Source organism: Uloborus diversus, chromosome 7 (assembly GCF_026930045.1).
Source record: "Uloborus diversus isolate 005 chromosome 7, Udiv.v.3.1, whole genome shotgun sequence".
Classification (NCBI taxonomy): Eukaryota; Metazoa; Arthropoda; class Arachnida; order Araneae; family Uloboridae; genus Uloborus; species Uloborus diversus.
Genome location: NC_072737.1, coordinates 110,216,558 through 110,223,608, shown reverse-complemented (window position 1 = coordinate 110,223,608; position 7,051 = coordinate 110,216,558).

The window sequence follows — 7,051 nt, the reverse complement described above, 5'->3', positions numbered from 1 at the left end:
TTAACATTTAGTTTATTTTATGATTTATTATATTTATTAAACTTATTTAATTATTTATTTGTTTATTGTTCTTGTTACCTATATTGGGTTACTATCGCTAATAAAAGCTAATTAAACAACGTATAAGATGCACAAATTTTTCAATAATACATACATGTTTTTTGGTGTTACAAGGAAGTTCTTTTTTTGTGCAAAAAGTCAGTTTACTAATGAAAAGATATCTGACACATGCTTTTCACCCGTAAGCTTCTTTTGCACTGAAAAATGGGTCCCTTCAAACCCGAAACTCGTGTCCGCATTTTATTGTTTTTTTTTTAATTAATATATTTCACACAGTGTTTAAATACCTTTTGCATTTCAAGTCAAATGTAATTATTTCATATTTACCTTTATTTTTTCACGAATAACAACTATTACGCTAAAAAAGCTTTTTTAACCTCCAGCAATATACTTAATTTAATTGTGACTGTTACGAATTCCAGGCTTGTAAATGATGAAAAAAATGTTTTTACTGAATGTCTTACACAGATCATGAGTTCTCAACAAAAGCCCACTCCCATACATCTTCTTAAACTAAACCAAACAACTTTCAAACGTATATTTCCTCTTTTCTTTTATTTTTTACTATCGTTAGGTTTCAAGGTTGGGTGATTATTAATTAATCAGAATTATAATTTCGATCCGCTAAGAGTTTTCATCCTCATTTGATATAATTTGCGACATGAAAAGTGGAAAACATTTAACGTATGGCACAACACGTTATGCATTTAATTTTAACTTCAAGTTAAAACACTAGTAAAGCCGATATTTACAGCAATAACACTTAAAATAATACAGTAATATTCATATAGGCTTTATAAATATAAAGGTTTTTTATTATCATTTAACTAGTTAGTGTTAAAGAATACGTTATTATTACTCAGCCAAATTAATTTTAACAATATCATACTACGCAGATTGCAGTTATTAACACTAATAGGGGAAGGTTTCCGTTAATGAACCGATTCCATAACTGGGCTTCGAAGCTATTTTCCCCACCAGAGTTTTCTCAGGCGCGAAGTGTCTTGTTTTGTCTTAAAATAATCCAATGCAGAATCATCAAGAAACTTGTATCAATACATGATATTGTCAAACGTCCAAATAAGTTCACTTACTAATTATTGACGTTTACATTTTGTTTTTACATGCCTTGAATACTACTAAACAACTAAATGGGAGAATTTATTTGATAGAGTACATTTTCAAGTACAATTCCGCATATTTAAAGTTTCATAATGAATCATCACAGCAGTGACAACTATGAAAACTCAAAATGACGCAGTTGCTATCATTGAACCACTAGGTGCTTCCATGAATGAACCAGCTAGCAAAGGGGTTCATTAATGAAATCTTACAAATATTATTATAAACTTTCAGCTCAATTATGTTTAATAATTGATAACTCTTTTTAAATAAGTGTGATAATGATGAAAAAATATTTTTTAAATAAGTTTTGGAAACTCCCCTTAGTTATCATATTTTCAATTTACAAACTTGCATAGTCGATTCAGTATTTGTTAAAGTAAATTTAAATAACGTTTCATGTACGTTTGTTGTTCGAGAAAAATACCAAAATAAGTGAAATAAAGCCTGTGAATAACTGAGGGCATGTAACGTGCAACAGCAAAATCCTTGTCGTCAAGTAAAATCCTTGTGGATCACATTTTTTGAACTTGGTTGAAACTGGACTCCCATTTGTTCAAAAGAAGCCCCATGAAATATTAGCCAAGAAGTCACATGCTAGAAAATATCAAGTGGTGAGCGAGATGTGGTGAAAACAGCTGTGTTGTATGAGTCTTGAGGGGGTTTTAGATTTCTCCTGTGATAAAAAATAATTAAAAAAAAAATTCTCTTTTTGAACAACTTACTACTATTTGAAGTGTTTGTTTTTCTCCTGTAATAACTATTTGTATTTTTCAGTTTGATTTTCTTATTTGAGAATGTGGTTCATCGATGGAAACACACTGGTCCATCAATAACAGTTGGTTCTCATGAATGGACCACATGCTAAAATATTTCTTTTGATTTTAAATTTTTATTCTTTATTGAATACAGTTAACATAAAAGCGGTTATTTTTATTTAAGGAGACATATACTGAGTAATTATTCCTATTGTCATTTTAAAGTTTGAGTCAGAACTACTTCCTAAACGAGCTGATGTGTGCATCACATGACTTCCTTTTACTCCAATTAAATGTCATTTCCCCATTATTGGCAATTTTAATGTGATTCATTTGTTTACCGTCTAAATATCACCTACAGAGGCCAAATTGAAATTAAATTTAAAGTAAAAAAATAAATAATTTAAAAAAAACACCGCCAAATGTGTCACCAAGTTGGTGACAAAACTTGGCGAATAAAAGACTGGCGATACATTGCCAAATGTCCAACAAATTACAACACCACTTGAGTTTACATCGAAATTAACAATGATTTCCCCCAAAAAAGGGGCAAAAGACACCCTTAAGAACATCTGAATGCAACCAAAAGGGAAGGTGCACAACTAGGCCCCACTAGGAGTCTACGTACCAAATTTCAACTTTGTAGGACATTCCGTTCTTGAGTTATGCGATATACATACACACATACGCACATACATACGTACATACAGACGTCACGAGAAAACTCGTTGTAATTAACTCGGGGATCGTCAGAATGGATATTTCGGGTGTCCGTAGGTTCCTAGGTACATATCCACGTGTAGTCGGATCGAAAACAAAACTCAACATTCGTTCAGGGGTGAGAAAAATGGAAATTAATGCCGATTTTTAAGTGAAAATTATTTCGCGAACACAATACTTCCTTTTTTGTAAAAGGAAGTAAAAAGGTCAAAAGTGTTATGTGGTTCATTGACGGCAACCTTCCCCTATGCGATGATTATGCTTTTTACATATGTTTAGTAAATTCTTATAAGTTTTTATAGATGAACCTGAAAACCCTACACACACAAATCCGAAACATTAAAAAAAAAACTCATCATCGTGACTCTAAAATTGACTGAAAACTTTTTTCTCTTATATGATGCACCTAGAAGTAAAAGGGTGTAAATACCAAAATTAAAAATTCGGAGATAACTAGTACAAAGGGTAGGAGAAACTCTCTTCTGTTTCGTACCAAGAGATGGTAATTGTAGCCCTGGTAAATGCAGAACGACTTAATTGAGAAGAACATTTTAATGTAAGCCTATCTAATGTGCACGTGTTTTAATCAAAACTGGAAAAAAGTTCACTTACATCTCTTTACCTATCACTGTCTCATAATTTACTCGTTTTCGACTAGCATTAAATTACATTTAAGCAGTTATCAGCCTAAATAAAAGCATGGGATGCTTTCGAAATTTTAAAAGTTTTTTTTTTCTGCAACAGCATGCTTAAAAACATAGGATCTGACCATTTTTATATAATTTCACGAAGTTTAATATTAAAAAAATATTTTAATCGGTGCGCAGATTCAATTTCATTTTTTATGCTTCTGCCCATATCATAAGTGATGAAATGCCATTCACTGATGCCATTAGCGCAGAGCTCAATATTTAACTCGCATCTTTACTCACATGTACTGGCGAAGTTATGGTTGATAGCAAGTGTCAGCATTCAGCGCTCCAGTGGAGTACGCGCCAAAGTTCATCACTAGTGACCTAATAAAGACCACTCCTTATTTGAAAAATCGGAAATTTAAACAATAAACTAAAAATTAAACCTTTTGATAACAAAAGATTTTCCTCGCCGGTTTTTTTTTTTTTTTTTTTTTTTTTGCTCATTCTATTAACTTCAGTAACTAAAAGTAATGCTTTTGATGTGGGGATGACTGATGTGGGGGAACAACCCTATTCTAATGAACAATTCTATTACAAGAGTCTTACTTTCCTCTTCAATATGTATTTAAATTAATCAATTAAATTTTGTTTTTCTGCATTTTTTGAAGCCTTCAAAAACCACTTTCCTTACCGGCCTTCCTAAGCCGGACGTCGCTTAATCCGACCAACCATTTACATGGCGTAAAAGGAAAGGCGAGACAGCGCAGCAATATATTTTTGAGGGCCGTGTTTTGCATTTTAGTAATGTGTCTTCGTAATTTTCTCTAAAGCAGTTTTATATTTCATTCTCTTGAATTATAATATTTACTTTACTGTGTACAGTTGTTGTTTCCGTACCTTGCCTCAATTTAAAGTCTATGTTGTTTATTCCGAACTTTCATTAATTTGGACAACCTGGATGAGCTGGGTAGACAAATTATTAGAGATACTTCTCAAATTCTTTTATTTTCAAGTTTAGGCTCACTTTTTGAAGAAATAAATAACGAACCACATTTTTATTTAATTCTGAATTGCTGCTGGTATCATTATTATTATTTTTTAGAAGTGGAAACTTTACCAGCCGGCGTCATTTTACAAATATTTGAGGTAATTCCGGTTTTCGTCTCTAATGAAAAAAAACCTGCTGTTGTCGTAATGTTATATTAAGCATTCTAGAAATATTTCTTCAAAAGTTTTGGTGTCTGTTATGGTTAATACGTAATTAACACTTATTAATAAAGCAATGTTGCAGCAATTTGAGAGTAAATTTCAATATTTGATTGATATCGTTGCTTGATATTGTCAAAACTGTTTTTTTTTTTTTAAGAATGGGCAAAACTTTAAACATGCCTCCTAAAAAGTGCAAGGAAATACAAGCACTGCTACTTCCCTAAACGCATACCCAGAGATCGCAAGTATAACAGGTGCTTTTAGGTCAATAGTTGGATATATCAAAATTAAAATTGCCCAAAACATAACACTGGAAGTGAATCACTTAGGAAAATGTGGTAGAAAACACATCATCAATGCTCGTACCAGCCACAGATAGTCATATTTTCCTCAAAGATTACAAAAAGAGTGCAGTCCGTCTTACTTATGAATGAACCGAGTATTGAGCTTCCACCAGGACTGTCTGGAAGTGATTGGTCGAAGAGTGAAAAAAAAAAAAAAACGACGCCGCATCGAGGCTGAGAAAAAAACGTAAACAGTGGGTAAAACGAAAAAAAAAAAAGACTGCTGAGGACTGAAATTGTGTAAGTACTATTTATAAGTAGTGTTTGAAACAAGCTATGTTATTATTTTGATTAGTGTAATGTTTTTTGTATAAATGCTTCTCTGAAGACTCCAATTTTAGCATTTTGGTCGAAAAAAAATTGTTTTACCAGTTGTGGCGTCGTACGCCGCCTGGGGCGGCTATTCCTTCAAGAATATTTTATAGAGAGGGTTAAATATTCGAAAAAGCACATATCCCTGATTTTACGAACGGTAGAAGGAGCAGTGGCGCGTTTTTTGTCACATTTGTCTACGCAATCTGCTTTCAGTGACTTGTTTTGGTCAATTTTGAGCTTTTGATGCGTGTAACTACTGACTTAGAAACACATGTTACATTTACGATAGCATTCTAGAAATGTAAGGAGGGGAGTAGTAATGCTTTTATCTCCCTACATTTTCTAAAGGACGTGTCTAAAGCCTTGCCCATTCTAAAGGAAACAGTTTTGACAATATCAAGCAATAATATAAATCAAATGCTGAAGTTTAATCGCAAAATGTAGCAACATTGCTTTATTACTAAGTGTTACTTACGTATTAACTATAGCAGACACCAAAACTTTCGAAAAAATATTTCCAGAATACGTAATATAACCTCACGACAACAGCTGTTTTTTCTCACTACTGACTAAAACATTTGACATTTGACACCTTCATCCGCACCTACCAATTGCTCGGTTTATAGGTTTTTAAATGCTCAGATAAATCTGAGCAAGTGGGTCTCTGAGGAATTTTATTTAAATACATAAAAAAATGCATTATTATCTGTTACAATTTTGATTTGCTTTTGACAAAAATTTTGTTAATTTAACATCAATGTACGTAATAAAGTAGACTACAGACTAAAACAGGAGTAACCTCAAATATTTGTAAAATGACGCAGTCTGGTAGTGCTGCAACTTCAAAAAAAAAAAAAAAAGCAATAATAATGATACCAGCTGCCATGCAGAACAAAAAAAAAAGGACCGGTTCGTAGTTTATTTCTTCAAACAACGAGAGCGAACTTGAAAATACGAGAATTTGAGTAGTGTCCCTAATAGTTTGGCCACCCACTGTAGCTCCAGAATAAAGCATCACACATTTCAAATTTAAGAGACATTTCTTAAACGCTCACATAAAACACAGAAAAAAATGTGACCAAACATGGTAAATAGCGTGAGATTCCTACGCTCTTTCACTGTACCCCATCTAACACATAACGAGAGACCGATACTTCGTAGTTGGAGAAGAAGAATCGTATGTTGTTTAGTAGTCATCGTTTTTCTAAGTACTTACTTAGGAGTGTGATAAACATTACATCTCTCACACAAAAGATAACCAATATTTTCTAGGCAAACATCTAAAAGGGAGAAATATGCAAATTGTAATCTCGAGCTAAAATGATATAATTCCTGCCGAAATGCTTGGAATTTCAAGAAAAATGAAAGGAAATGCAACCCGTTAAGAACATAAAGCTAAAAGCTAGAAACAAAACATGAGTAACCCCGAGGAATCTTCGACAGATGGAATAAATTTGTAAATGTTGATGTACTTCGTCATTAAGTGTGGCTGAGAAAGGGGAACGATCTCGGAATGCATGAAATGGGCTCACAAAAATCGTTGAATTAATTAATTAAAAAGGCAGTTGCAAAGACATTTAGACTCCTTTGAAAATGTTCATCAGAATTTAAAGAGGTTAGGCCTATTATCACCCCATTCTTTTCTTCTGGGCTTTTCCTTGTTAAAAAACATGATAGTGAATAGTATAAGTTAAACAATGAATCCAACAAAGGAATAAATATTTTAAGATTTTGAAAAACAAAAAAAACAAAATATTTCAAGCTTGAAATTTTTATTTCTCCTGCCCTCTCTTCAAACTCTTTTAATTCAAGGAGATGTAAAAAAAAAAAAATCTATGCGGGAAAAAATATCCGGGAAGATGGTATATTTTTATCTCTCTCTTTCGTT